Source organism: Tigriopus californicus, chromosome 10 (assembly GCF_007210705.1).
Source record: "Tigriopus californicus strain San Diego chromosome 10, Tcal_SD_v2.1, whole genome shotgun sequence".
Lineage (NCBI taxonomy): Eukaryota > Metazoa > Arthropoda > Copepoda > Harpacticoida > Harpacticidae > Tigriopus > Tigriopus californicus.
The window spans coordinates 12940617-12941366 of NC_081449.1; positions in this window are offsets into that span (position 1 = coordinate 12940617).

Genomic DNA, 750 nt, shown 5'->3' on the forward strand with positions numbered 1-750 from the left:
TGTTCAAGAAGAGGAGCAAGCTCAAGAAGATCAGTTCCAGGAACTCGTATAAAGTTCCCTCCATTGGGCGCACGCCCCCCAAGTTACACGCTCTAGTTTGGGTCTCACACCTTCCGACGCGTTTTATTCAACTTTGTCGCTATGGTAGCGTTCCATCATTTCCCTCCTAGTACAGTCCATTACTCAGTTACTGGTGGGCTCCTGTAGCGACCGTCTAATTTTTCCATCTTTACCAATTCTAGGTGTTCAGTCAAGTCTTTCTCCTTCGTTTCCATCTGTCGAAGACTCAAGTCATCTCTAGCTGGCTGGGTCAGTTTTCCGCTGTTCATTGATGGGGATGTCGTCTAAATTACACAGAAACGAAAGACCGCTTACTACTCAATCCAACAGTTTTTGGAATGCTTGGCCGAATTCTTTAAGCCGCAAGGCATACGTGTGCATTTGAACAATCCAAGTTCGTTATGATAAACTTGTGTTATGCATCCAGTCAATCATACGCGACTCTAACTTGACCTTCTTGGTCAAACATTGTTTGTTTTGTTTATTTGTGTATGAAGTAACAGATGCCAGCTCTCTCACTTGGCCTGCCATCTGATTTTAGGTGTCCCAATCGGGAAATAAAGGATGGCCAAAAAGAAGGAAATGGCCTGAAACCAACTTTTTTTAATTTCTTTAAAAAAATCATTTTTCTTCATGATATTTGTTTCAGACAGAACTTTTAAAAATTGGGAGGAAATCTTCATAGCGCAT